This window comes from Patella vulgata, chromosome 7 (assembly GCF_932274485.2).
Source record: "Patella vulgata chromosome 7, xgPatVulg1.2, whole genome shotgun sequence".
In the NCBI taxonomy this organism is placed as follows: domain Eukaryota; kingdom Metazoa; phylum Mollusca; class Gastropoda; family Patellidae; genus Patella; species Patella vulgata.
In genome coordinates, this window is record NC_065885.2 from 42,578,235 (window position 1) to 42,592,433 (window position 14,199).

At 37.6% G+C, this 14,199-nt stretch overlaps 1 protein-coding gene across 6 annotated transcripts in view; it reads left to right on the forward strand.

The window, feature by feature from the left end:
- The first annotated feature begins 3,212 nt into the window (after nt 1-3,212).
- The window catches only part of LOC126828361 (pseudouridylate synthase 7 homolog), a 239,651-nt gene continuing 228,664 nt past the window's right edge, over nt 3,213-14,199 (forward strand). For 4 of the 6 annotated variants that reach the window (XM_050558107.1, XM_050558108.1, XM_050558110.1 and 1 more), the window contains exon 1: nt 3,219-3,291. The gene's annotated coding sequence lies outside the window, so the exon portion shown is untranslated. Of the gene's footprint in view, nt 3,292-10,939; nt 10,956-14,199 lie in introns of those variants that run through there. The other 2 variants (XM_050558111.1, XM_056102503.1) reach the window with 2 other exon arrangements.

Here is a 14,199-nt window from a genome sequence, read left to right on the forward strand (position 1 = left end):
TAGGAACTTGAAATTATTAGAGGATGTTAAGAGGGACTAGCAATGACCACACACCAAATTTCAGCCGAATCGATCAATAACTTTTTTATTCTACCGACCTTTTAATTTCTAACGAGAGAGAACTTCATCTGTTTGACGCCATTTGCTTTGTTTACTATTTAGACTCGAATAACAAGACACTAAGACGGAAACCGACACACTGCACTAGCTGCCTATCTCTGCAGTTCATAAAAATTAATATAATTTTCGTATACTTTAATTTTTGCGCGAAGCCACCATGTTCTATAAAATACTATTTGGTGTTGATCAGTGGATTGGCCTTTAGGTGTGAATATTGCCGTGACCTTGATTTTGACCTTGAGTCTTAACTTCCCATCCATATCAGGGCCTTTGCGTTTATGATTGCCGTGGCCTTATTTCTTACTGTATTTTCTAAGTTAATGTTCGAGGTGAAAGCAGAGACGACGTCCTTCAGAAAAGATAATTGGGTCAAAGTCGTAAGTCAAGGTCATGTTACAGAAAACTAAACTCAAACTTTTCAAAGTCATTTTTTGGACATTTGACCTTGACTTACGACCTTGACCCCGTAACCGTTTTCGAGGGCTATCACCTTGGCTTGAATCATGGACGTTTACCTTGGTTCTGTCACACACTGCTCGGTCAGAAAAGGGTCAAACGGAGAGGGGCCCGTGTCCGAAAGGAAGTCAATGGGCGTGGTCAATGTGAAAGGTCGTGGTGACCTCCACTAGTCACCGTTGACCATCCGTGACCTTGACCCTGACCTAGTGTCCGAACTTCCCATCCATCTCGGGCCCTTTGCGTTTATGCGTGCCGTGACCTTATTTCTTACTGTATTATCAAAGTTAATGTTCGAGGTGAAAGCAGAGACGGCGTCATTCAGAAAAGATAATTGGGTCAAAGTCGTAGGTCAAGGTCATGTTACAGAAAACTAAACTGACTTTGAAAAGTTTGAGTTCAGTTTTCTGTAACATGACCTTGACCTACGACTTTGACCCATTTATCTTTTCTGAAGGACGTTGTCTCTGCTTTCACCTCAAGCATTAACTTTGATAATACAGTAAGAAATAGGGTCACGGGAAGCATAAACGAAAAGGGCCCGAGATGGATGGGAAGTTTGGACTCAAGGTCGAAGTCGAGGACACGGATGGTTAAAGGTGACTAGTGGAGGTCACCACGAACTTTCACATTGACCACGCCCATTGACTTCCTTTCGGGCACGGGTCCCTCTGCGTTTGACCGTTTTCTGACCGAGCAGTGTGCGACAGGACCAAGATAAACGCCCATGATTCAAGCCAAGTTGATAGCCTTCGAAAATGGTTACGGGGTCAAGGTTGTAAGTCAAGGTCAAATGTCCCAAAACTGACTTTGAAAAGTTTGAGTTTAGTTTTCTGTAACATGACCTTGACCTACGACTTTGACCTTTGTAACTTTTCTGAAGGACGTTGTCTCTGCTTTCACCTCAAGCATTAACTTTGATAATACAGTAAGAAATAGGGTCACGACAAGCATAAACGAAAAGGGCCCGAGATGGATGGGAAGTTTGGACTCAAGGTCAAAGTCAAGGTCACGGATGATTAAAGGTGACTAGTGGAGGTCACCACGACCTTTCACATTGACCACGCCCATTGACTTCCTTTCGGACACGGGCCCTTTGCGTTTGACCCTTTTCTGACCGAACAGTGTGCGACAGGACCAAAGTAAACGTCGATGGTTCAAGCCAAGGTGATAGCCTTCGAAAATGGTTACGAGGTCAAGGTCTTAAGTCAAGGTCAAATGTCCCAAAACTGACTTTGAAAAGTCCGAGTTTAGTTTTCTGTAAGATGACCTTGACCTACGACTTTGACCCAATTATCTTTTCTGGAGGACGTCGTCTCTGCTTTCACCTCGAACATTAACTTTAATAATACAGTTAGAAATAAGGCCACCTCAAGCATAAACGCAAAGGGCCCGAGATGGATGGGACGTTTGGACTCAAGGTCAGAGTCAAGGTTACGGATGGTTAACGGTGACTAGTGGAGGTCACCACGACCTTTCACATTGACCACGCCCATTGACTTCCTTTCGGACACGGACCCTCTGCGTTTGACCGTTTACTGACCGAGCAGTGTGCGACAGGACCAAGTTAAACGTTCATGATTCAAGCCAATGTGATAGCCTTCGAAAATGGTTACGGGGTCAAGGTCGTAAGTCAAGGTCAAATGTCCCAAAAATGACTTTGAAAAGTTTGAGTTTAGTTTTCTGTAACATGACCTTGACCTACGACTTTGACCTAATTATCTTTTCTGAAGGACGTCATCTCTGCTTTCACCTCGAACATTAACTTTGATAATACAGTAAGAAATAAGGCCACGGCAAGCATAAACGCAAAGGCCCCGATATGGATGGGAAGTTTGGCCTCAAGGTCAAAATCAAGGTCACGGCAATATTTACACCTAAAGGCCAATCCACTGATCAACACCAAATAGTATTTTATAGAAAATGGTGGCTTCGCGCAAAAATTAAAGTATACGAAAATTATATTAATTTTTATGAACTGCAGTGTTAGGCAGCTAGTGCAGTGTGTCGGTTTCCGTCTAAGTGTCTTGTTATTCGAGTCGGTTTCCGTCTTAGTGTCTTGTTATTCCAGTCTAATTAGTAAACAAAGCAAATGGCGTCAAACGGATGAAGTTCTCTCTCGTTAGAAATTAAAAGGTCGGTAAAATAAAAAGTTATTTATCGATTTGGCTGAAATTTGGTGTGTGGTCATTGCTAGTCACCCTTAACATCCTCTGAAAATTTCAAGTGCCTATGACCACGGGAACTGGTAGAGGTACGAAAGTGCAATAGCGCCCAACAACTTTTGGGCTTGGAAGGAATTATAAGTGAGCAGAAATTCGGCGGTTATCGTGGCAATGATCTCTGTGTTAAAATTATATTTGCAACGTGTTTAATTAGTTCTATCACATATGTGATAATGACTGACACCAAAATTGTCCTTTAAATATAGTAGCGCGGACATTTGTTATTCATTCCGTATGCTCACTTCAACGGCTTAATATTGTGTTTTGTTAATCGCAGCTTACGAAGATGAGGGTCAAGGTCATAAAACGTCCGCTCAGCTTAACGTCCGCTGACTTCAGCCCGCTTCTTAATTTAGGTAGTCTTCATCATGCAGTCTCAAATGTATATGTTTTTTGAATATTGAAGACCAAGGGAAATAACTACAAGAATATCTCTTTGTTGAACACGTTTTTATTTTTAAACGTCCATACTAGTAATAATATTAAAAAGGTATGCATTGATTATAATAATAGTTATAACTATTGTCAATAATGACGTTATTCTGTCACTCATCTACCAGTCCTGTGGTCGTGCTGACTTGAAGTTTCAGGGGATTTAAAGGGGGATAAATTCGGTCTATAACTTTTTATTTTATACAGACCGTTTTCTTTTCCAGACCCCCCCCCCCCCCGGTCGCTATATTATATAGCAATTATTTGCAGCAGTGGCTGTTTGCCACATGTGGTAAGCAAGAATTTCATAATAGCCTTACGACTACAGACCGCAATTGTTACCCGATTTTAATGAAACTTACAGATTATGATAACATTGATAACATATTTGGCCACAGATCACTAAAGATTTCCCCATTGACTCCAATGTTAATTCTCGTATCTTAGACCAGCTCTAACTTTTTCCCAAATTTTCGTTGGGTAGAACGCTTTCTACCACAGATGGAGCAACATGTGGCAACCACTTGCCCAAAAGCATGTATGAGGTTCTTCATGAAAAACTTGAGATACACAAGCTGGAAGTAGAGACAAGTAAACATGCAATTTCAGGCCCTACATTTCAACCTAACCAACCTCTCAACTCTTGTATCCTTCTGCATCAAAATTATGAATATTCACCAAAACCTGGCAGAAAATGTATTTTCAAACCCTTTTCTTCGATTCTACACCAAAAAGTCAACAAAAATCGCCATGCAAAAGGGGGAAAAGGGTGAGGAAGAATAAAAATAGCTTTGGCCCTTGTTTCGTGGGTGACGGCGTAGGAATATTTGGTGATCTGTGTCCTATATAGGGGTGAAACTTCAGGGATCACCAAAAGGTCTTTTTTATTTCCTTCCCATGTGTTCTGGCAACATGCCGGTGAAAGAAAATCAAAATCAAAGAATAACTGTAAAAATGATGGCCCTTTAAGTACACATGCTGCTTTATGTACACTGGTGCATCTCAGGTCCATAGGCCTTTTGTGCTAAAATTTAAAAATCTTTCTTAATAAAGGCAGTATCTGAGTTCTGTGAAAAAATTAGACAAGTTACAAAGAAACTACATAGAAAACACTCATAATTTAGAATTTTTTTCAAAAATATAATTTTTTACTGCCATGTGATGAAAAATGTACAAAATTTACATGTAGCATCTCTCAAAATACCAATAATTTTCCACTTTTTTAAATATCCGGACGGACAAGAAATATATTTTTAGAATCTGTGGACAATATGCAAACAGAAAAAATGCAAACCAGTTGCAATGATTGTAATATTAGAGATCTATACTGAAACATGTATGCCTACCCCCTGAACATGCCACTGATTGAATTAATCTAATCTATGGTTGCAGAACTAACATTACCAAAGGAATCTGTCTAACAGCTATGTTTTACCATCCCTGGCTAACATATGCACATATAAACTAAAATAGGTGCAATAAATATGAATTATGGTTAAAAATAGGCCTTGATGAATGAAAAAAATGCCATATTTGGTCTATGATCACCCTTCTCTAACAGAAGGGTCACAGAATACACAATTTTCACAAATTTGGGAATATTTCAATGTTTCCAACATCTCAAACCTCCGAGGCATGTTACAAATTTGTATTGCAATCCTTGTGCTGAAGCAAGATGTCTGGAACTTTACATTAATTTCCTGAAAAAATGAAGTCAAAAAAGTAGTCATGACAGAGTTGACAACATAAAAAGAGGCCTGAAAAGGAGAAAAATTAACATTTTATTGTTCTATAGGCAACATAAATGCAGCAAACACCACAAATGCTGGATTTTGATAAGAAAATATTGAACATTAAACTAACATTTACACATCTACACCAGTTTAATATCTGGGTGTGGTCAAGGGGGCAACTGTAAAAAAAAATGCAAACAGCAACTGGGGGGTGGGGTGGGGTGGGTCTGCCAGCCGAAAAAAGTGCAAGAAAAAATGCATTTCCGGGTAAGAAAATTGGGTGGTCTGAGTTCTGCAAGAAAAAAAGCATTTCCGGGTAAGAAAATTGGGTGGTCTGACCGAGTTCTGCAAGAAAAAAAGCATTTCCGGGTAAGAAAATTGGGTGGTCTTACAGAGTTCTGAAAGAAAAAAAGCATTTCCGGGTAAGAAAATTGGGTGGTCTAACAGAGTTCTGAAAGAAAAAAAGCATTTCTGGGTAAGAAAATTGGGTGGTCTAATGGGTCCCTGCAAGAAAATTGCATGAAATGGGATTCGAAATGTTTCAGTTCATATCAATAACAACTCAATCAAAATAGAATCGTATTTTAGACCGTATCCAAAATTATAGTTTACGTACATATACGTCTACCAAAAATAGGGATATAAAATTGAAAGCTATATCCTACTTTTTGCCTCAGTAATTACAATAAATGCGCTGTTTTGAGCTCCAAATGAGTTGACGTTAGGCCATTTGGGTATTATACGACTAGATATCATGTCGGCCAAATGCAACAAAAACTGAATTCCATAGAATTCTATTAGAATTGATATGTAATAACAACGGCAGTTCTAGAAACTGCGGCTCTACTCTTTCAATAGAGAATGATCATGGAAAATATGCTTTGATTGGTCGCTGGTAAATAAATTATGAAAGAAAATGCTATTTGAATATTTCAAATAAAATATTTTTAACGTTTGAAGATTTTTAAAAAGATTAGTAAATTGGCCTTAGTGTGGCCTTTTTGACCGGTAGTGCCAGTCGTGAATGAATTAGTTACGCCCTGTTAACCGAGACTACACAGGGATAACTCTTGGCAACAAACGGCAACAATACACTTTCGAAGTTTTGATAACTTTAACATGGGTGAGTTTTTAGCCTTTATTATTATATTTGCAGACCGTCAACACAATTTTATTGCTAGTTCTTGTTCAGAGAAGAGCAGTTCTTGCATACACCCCTCAGAATACCCTATAAAACTATGTGATGCCTAGGATTCAAGTGGTTGCTTTGTATATCGTTCTGACGTGTTGTCAATCATTGTCATTGTCAATTTTAGCATAATTTCCTGTTATCCTAGGCCCAAATCAGCTGCTATTTCACCTCCCCTAGTGACTATATTTTCAAACAATTTCTTGAGACTAATGACTCATTATCAGGCGGATCATGTTATTCAGAATTTGGGCAAACTTTTATTTAAATTGTCCACTTTAAAGTAAACACTGCAGAGTGCAAAAAAACAAAACAAAATTATCCACACTGCTTAGTTACGAATAATTTATGATGCCTGTTTATGACTGATTTTCTTCTGTTTTATATATTTCAGAGATGTGTTTGGATGAAGTTTGAAAATACTGTGATGGTCATTTGAGCAGAATTTCTTGAAGATATTTGTTAATAAAGATTTGAGTTGAGGAAGATGGCTGAGCACAAAATGAAAAAAAAGTACACTGTAATATTTATATACGCAGTTATTCGCCTTGCTAAAACTGAGGGGTGTTATATATTGTCCAATCGACAGTGTCTAATCCACCAATCGTCGTGTCGATACTGTTTTTTTCCCTGTCTCGGAGGTGGTGTTTGGTAACTATGTTTTTAGTACAATTGTTATACTTAAGTGAATGGTGAACTTTGTGTCGTAAGGTGACGACTGTGATTAACTTTATAATTCCTCCGGGAAAGTGAACTTGAATTTCGTGAAAACCCATGCTTTCTAACATGGCGGATCACCATAGACATTGTGAACTCTGTGAACCATGAACTCTGTGAACTGTGAATTCCGTGACTCGTGAACTCTAATTATTGAATTAGCACTGTCAACAAAGAAAACTGTCAACTTGTTTATGTTTGTACTGTAACTCCTGTTTCTTGTATATGTTTATTTACATAAATATTCATTAATATTTCAAAGCCTTATCATTTCATTCAAGTGTTATCCCGTGATTTGATCGACTGTTGTCCTGTCAATTTGGTTTGCCAGCCCACTCGTGTGGAGAGGGTCAACATCTTTTTTATCCACAACACAGCAGCATGCTGAGATGAGATTTGGGTAATCTTTTACTTCTTCACACTCTGGTCAAAATTGGTCAACCTGTGATCAGTAGATTTGAGTGGATATGGGAAAGCACAATAAATGAATAGGTATGAATAGGTACAAGCCTAAGTTCATATATTTTAGCCTGTCTCTGCATATGGACAGTCTTAGACTATCTTTGCTAATAAGTCAGACTCAGAATTTTGTCGAACATCAACTCAATATAAATACTTTTGGGTGGTCTAAAATGAGATATTTTAAGAAACACATTTTCTTGCACAAGATTTTAGGGTGGTCTAATAAGCAACTGTGAGGAACACATTTTCTTGCGCATGATTTTTGGGTGGTCAATTAAGCAACTGTGAAGAACACATTTTATTGCGCAAGATTTTAGGGTGGTCTTTCTTAAAAATGATGGTGCATATTTTTTTACGCAAGATTTTAATGGGTGGGTGGTCTACCCAGGTCCAGTGCATATTTTTCGACTTGACGTATGATGTTTTTTTTACTACTGCCCCCTGGTCTCATTGGCCTGAAATGCCTCAGGGTTCTGCGTTTGACTCTGAACAAATAGGGGTTAGAAATCCTTGAAATGCACACAAAAAATATTTTTGGGTGAAAAATAACATTCTTAGCTGTAATTCAACCACAAATTCCAATTACGATCATTTAAATGTCAACACAGGTGCATTTAAATCCCTCAAAACACATTAATAGAAAAGGGTGGGGTGGGGCATTTATTGCCTCTCTAAACAGAATGATGGAGTAAAAAATGTCTAGAAAGGCTGGGATATTGCTTCCTACATGAAGGAAATGCAAGAATTTAATGTTTCAAAGAAGAAAAAAATGCTTATTCTGGGTAAAATAGTGGCAAAATTGAGCCAACCCCTGTTTTGAACATTTTGTACAAACCCATCTGCTGTACATTATTAACTCAGTGTTACCAATTTTCTGTAGGAAAGCTGGAGCTATTTCTAAACCTGACAAACATGTAGATCCCATCTAAGTTATATTAGCAAAGAAAATATGGGCATTTTTAGACATTTTGACTCATTTTAGTAGTCATGAAAATATTAATTTCTACATCGAAATGGGGGGAATCTCAAGATTTTTTGTGAATATTCCTGATTTTTAGACAAAATTTGGTAAAATTTCAATACTATTCACTTTATCTATGCTTTCTGAGACTGAATAAGCCAACATTGGGCATTAGAATATTTTACTTACTGTTAAAAATTCAATAAAAATTGAAAATTGAGAAATTTGCAGTAAAATCACAATTTTTCTTCAAAACTTTGATTTTTTTTTTTTTAATTAACTTCTTTTAGTTTTTCTGTAGCCAAACTATTTTATTCATATTTTCTGAGAATTTAATCTTCATATTTTCAAAACTAAGGCATATCAGTGACAGCCTTATCACACACAGACAGGTCACAGATCACTAAAGATTTCCCCATTGACTCCAATGTTAATTCTTGTATCTTAGACCGGCTATAACTTTTTCCCATATTTTCGTTGGGTAGAACGCTTTCTACCACAGATGGAGCAACATGTGGCAACCACTTGCCCAAAAGCACGTATGAGGTTCTTCATGAAAAACTTGAGATACACAAGCTGGAAGTAGAGACAAGTAAACATGCAATTTCAGGCCCTACATTTCAACCTAACCAACCTCTCAACTCTTGTATCCTTCCGCATCAAAATTATGAATATTCACCAAAACCTGGCAGAAAATGTATTTTCAAACCCTTTTCTTCGATTCTACACCAAGAAGTCAAGAAAAATCGCCATGCAAAAGGGGGAAAAAGGAAAAGGGAGAGGAAGACTAAAAATAGCTTTGGCCCTTGTTTTGTGGGTGACGGCGTAGGAATATTTGGTGATCTGTGTCCATTTCAGGTTGGTGGTTTCCGACATATTATGTGGGTAACCCCACATTTCATGTGGCACGACTACAGACCGCAATTATGAACCGATATCCACGAAACTTACAGAATATGATAACATTAATAATATCTCAGAGTAGCCAAAAATTCGACCACTTCCGGTTAGCAGTTTCGGAGATATCAGGTTACCACACATTTCATGTGGCACGGCTACAGACCGCAATTACCAACTGATTTCATTGAAACTTACAGAAAATGATAACATTAATAATATCTCAGAGTAGCCAAAATTTCGACCACTTTCGATTAGCGGTTTCCGAGATATCAGGTTACCACAGATTTTATGTGGCACGGCTGCAGACCGCAATTACCAACCGATTTCAATGAGACTAGCAGATTATAATTACATTAATAATATCTCAGAGTAGGCAAAGTTTCGGCCACTTCCGGTTAGCGGTTTCCGAGATATCAGGTTACCACACATTTCATGTGGCACGGCTAAACACCGCAATTACCAACCAATTTCAATGGAACTTGAAGATTGTAATTACATTAATAATATCTCAGAGTAGGCAAAATTACGACCACTTCCGGTTAGCGGTTTCGGAGATATCAGGTTACCACACATTTCATGTGGCACGGCTACACACCGCAATTACCAACCGATTTCAATGAAACTTGCAGATTAAAATTACATCAATAATATCTCAGAGTAGCCAAAATTTCGACCACTTCCGGTTAGAGGTTTCAGAGATACAGGGCTAGAAATTCACCATTTTTTGCGAGAATCGAAGAGGATTCTCATATATGGAATCTGCACGAATCCTCCGAATCTTAATTAATAATACTGTCTAAAAAACAAAATTGTGTTTATTGTGATAATCTAAAACACCAAAATACAACAACAATGATAAAAAAAACCAATCAGATGGAGTTTTTGGTAAACTCTTAAATTGTGTCAAAAGTAATATCCAGAAAATGCGGTAGTCAAAATAAGCTGATACAGCACCATGGCATTTCTTCATAGCACAATTTGTAGTCTTTTGTCCATCACGTAACTCAGTGCCGGACTGGTTGGCCGAAGGCCCACCTGTCAGGTCATTGACCAAGGCCCACACAAGCGTCCGAGGGGGGTTTGGGGGGGGGGGGCTCACCCCAGGAAAATTTTGAAAATTGACAACCGCAAACCCATTTTCCAAGCATTTCAAACCAAAGCAGTCTTGTAGTATAACATTTCTTTTTGTGTTGTTTGTCAGTCATGTTTTTCCTATCTTTTCTTTCTCCTGTCCTGTGTCCTGTCCTGTTCTTCCTTTTCTTTCCTCCCCCTCTCCTTTCTTTCTCTTTTCTTTTTTCTTTCTCTCTTTTTCTTTTTTCTTTATAGGCTTAGGCCCACTTTTTTTTAATAAGCTTAGGCCCACCTGTCACGGACAGGTGGACAGGTGGGCCCAGTCCGGCACTGACGTAACTTGCAAAAGTTTTTATTCATTCGACGATGATAGACAAACCGCACAATGATCACGTGACAACCATAACTGAAATTGCTATAAAATAAACTTCGGTACGACTATGATATAGCCTTCAATAATATTTCTAAAATTAAGTCTCTGTCACCATGTATATAAAATAAAAAATCATAACGGTAAACGTTATTTAGAACTGGTTTATTGACCTAATTCCAACCAATATGTCACGTGTCATTGGAATTCGGCATTCCAGATTCTGTTGGCAAAATATCCATGCTGTTTCTCTCTCCGTTTATTCGCTGTTCTATCAGGGGATTATATTCAATGAAGATTTAAATTTACCTAACAACTGGTCAGTGAATCCATCAATGTATGATCCAGTTATTATTTTAAAACCTGGAATTCACACGGCGGAGCGTGGAAGATGCGCGATTCGCAAACCATGCCGAGATCGTCTTCATTCACCACGTGGCGTATTTTACTGAACCTTGTATGAATTATTAGCAAGCGTGTTTAGTTTTTTTTACCGGATTATCAAAATCACCGTTAAATGTCCTAATTATTCGGATTATGAACCAATGGCTGATTCGCACTAAGGTATGAATGTTGTTGTGTAGCTAGCGGTCTTTATTAACAAGTAATATAATTAACGCGTTGTAATATTAGATTCGCAGCGTAAGCTCTTGCGAGAATCCTTGCGCGAATCAGATTCGGAGATTCGCGTGAATTTCTAGGCCTGAGATATCAGGTTACCACACATTTCTTGTGGCACGTCTACAGACCACAATATTATAAACTGATACCCATGAAACGTACAGAACATTAATAATATCTCAGAGTAGGCAAAATTTCGACCACTTCCAGTTAGCGGTTTCGGAGATATGTGGCACGACTACAGACAACAATTGTTACCCGATGTTAATGCAACTTACAGATTATTATAACATTGATAACATCTCTGAGTAGCCAAACTTTCGGCCACTTCTGGTTGGCGGTTTCCGAGATATGGGGGTTACCACACATTTCATGTGGCACGGCTACAGACTGCAATTATCAACCTATTTCAATGAAACTTGCAGATTATAATTACATTAAAGTGCACATAAGATGGTCCCGGAAACTTTGAGACACGTGTAGCCAGTGGTTACTATATCCACTTTACGGCAAGTTCACGCCAATCTGGTTGAAATTAAATCAGTTATCTTCACTCAAAGTCGTAAAAATAGACCTTCCGTAAAAACGGCTTTGCCAATTATCAAAAACACTCTTAATCCCCTCAGACGCCAGTGACGTCACAGTGACCAAATGCATATTCAGAATGTTTATTCCCTAATTATCTATATACAGCCGGCGTGTGTATTCTTTAACGCCTGAATGATTCCTTAATCCCCCTAATTAAATAGAACAATTGACTACGGAATAATTTGTTTTGTAATTCATTTTAATTTAAGATCCAATTTAGAGTGCCTACAACTTTTAAACTTTGAAGTCCAGCACTCTTAATTAATTTTTTACAATATGGAAATTATACGGGTCCATGCTATGTGGTTTTTACTGCGAGCACTTCGCTTTTCGACATAAAATGTAGTGTCGTTAATATCTGTCATTAATTAATCAATCCGACTATAAAAGTTATACAGGCATTGGTCATAAATTAATTTCAAGTTGGTGTTAGCAGTGAGTGTTCGTGGGATTAAGAATGTTGATTAGGTAATTATCTTTTTTTTACGCCGGCCAGATCAAAGACATCACTCTAAGTGGAACGTGTGCATAATACCTCACGAACGAACTAATGGTAGAATCATACACACACACATTAATTGTATAAAATAATTAAGTTTTAGTAATAAGTTGTTTAAAATTACTATATACCCAATAATTATTGCTCACCGGTGTTTTTGTAATCAAGTAGCCTCGTATTATTTGTTGATTGGCGTTTAAACAACATTTAATTGACGGATGGGTTAACGTTTTTGATACGATTAGGTTATAATGTCTAACACCGGTTATCCACAGAAAATCATTCACAACATTTGTAGTGCCTGTATATTGGTATTAAAATGTCAATGTGCTTGGGATGACACTGAACAATAAAAAATGGATGAAAATCATAAATAATGACTTTGGAATTTGGAATTTTGGAAAATATGAAGCAAATATACACTACAACCATCAAGACTTAAAATTTGAAAACTATCTTTGTTTTAGCACAATCAACAAGTCCATATAATCAAACTTTTTATTTTCAAATATCCTCCTTTTTATACGCCCACATTTTCATGTGGATGTATATTGTCATCGCCCCTGTCCGTCCACAATTGTTTGTGAACAGTCTACAGGTCACAATTTTTATCCGATTTCAATGAAACTTTAAATATAGGTTTATCACCCTAAGATTTCGGTTCCATTCGATATTAGCATGTATCGGACCGTAACTTCATGGATTATGGCCCCTGATTGTACGAAAAATCACGTTTTTGGCTTGTGGACCCAAAATGACAGACAAAATGGCTGCCGTTCGTTCTCAAATAGCGTAAAAATATGGTATATCAAGGTTGTGGACCCTGTAGAGGTCACAATTTTTATACGCCCACATTTTCATGTGGACGTATTATGTTGCCCCTAAGGACGACTGAGTTTGAATTTCGTGAAAATCGACCCAAAATTGACAGACAAAATGGCCGCCATTCGTTCTCAAATAGCGTAAGAATATGGTATATCAAGGTTGTGGACCCTATAGATGTCACAATGTTTATCCGAATTTGTTGAAACTTGAAATGTAAGTTTATAAACCAAAGATCTCGGTTCCTTTCCATATTCGTGCATATCGGACCATAACTTCCTGAATTATGGCCCCTATTGTACGAAAAATCGCGTTTTTAGCTTGTGGACCCTATGGAAGTCATAATTTTTATCCAATTTAAAAAAACGTATTATTATATCACCGTTACACCCTAAGGACGACTGAGTTTGAATTTCGTGAAAATCGGCCCAAAATTGACAGACAAAATGGCCGCCGGTCGTTCTCAAATAGCGTAAAAATATGGTATATCAAGGTTGTGGACCCTATAGAGGTCACAATTTTTATCAGATTTTGTTGAAACTTGAAATGTAAGTTTATAACCCAAAAATCTTGGTTCCTTTCGATATTCGCGCATATCGTACCGTAACTTCCGGAATTATGGCCCCTGATTGTACGAAAAATCACGTTTTTAGCTTGTGGACCCTATAGAGGTCATAATTTTTATCCGATTTAAAAAAACATATTATTATATCACCGTTACACCCTAAGGACGGCTGAGTTTGAATTTCGTGAAAATCAGCCCAAAATTGACAGACAAAATGGCCACTGTTCGTTCTCAAATAGCGTAAAAATATGATATATCAAGGTTGTGGACCCTATAGAGGTCACAATTTTTATCCGATTTCGTTGAAACTTGAAATGTAAGTTTATAACCCAAAGATCTTGGTTCCTTTCAATGAGATGCAGCATTGTACATAAAGCAGCATAAAGAAATATTTAATGATCTGTTGCCGTTTACTAATTAGACTCGAATATCATCGTCTTTACAACACTGTGGTTAATTAATAATAAT